Below are 561 nucleotides of genomic sequence, written 5' to 3'. Positions count from 1 at the left end.
TCATAGTCATTGTATTGTCAAAACAAGGCATTGACAATGCTCAAAGACTAGAATATGTTAAGTCTTCTTACTTGAAACATAAGTAATTGATCTCATATATTGAAGTATATGGGATATTGGAGGATAACATGTGGGTGCTTGATAGAGAACGAATTCACTAAACATGGCCCACTGTGAGAATTCTATTTGACATTTCACTCAAGTGTCTATAGAATGTGTTCTCATGCGATAGTCATGCAGCTAATCCTCAAACTTGAGACTTCAAGTCATTTTGTATGTGGAGTGACATACTTTGATTTCACTTCTACAAGTTTAGAAGTGACTAGATGCCTAAATAGGGTATTTTTTGATATGGCATAAAACATGCGAAGGTGAATGAGTGGTTAATAGAATATTCATCACCCCAAATAATAAAAGGGAATATATCTCATTTGTCTTTAATTTCATATTAACTTATATAAAATCTTTGGCCAAAGTATGATGAGTTTAAGGAAGGTCAGTTTCTTAAATTTATAAAATTAATCAAGAATTATACGAACTAATATAGAATATCATAAGTAG

The sequence above is a fragment of the Theobroma umbraticum genome, unplaced genomic scaffold, assembly GCF_002168275.2.
Source record: "Theobroma umbraticum cultivar Fairchild unplaced genomic scaffold, ASM216827v3 scaffold_228.0, whole genome shotgun sequence".
Classification (NCBI taxonomy): domain Eukaryota; kingdom Viridiplantae; phylum Streptophyta; class Magnoliopsida; order Malvales; family Malvaceae; genus Theobroma; species Theobroma umbraticum.
The sequence above is the reverse complement of the archived record's forward strand: the minus strand, read 5'-3'. Positions refer to the sequence as shown.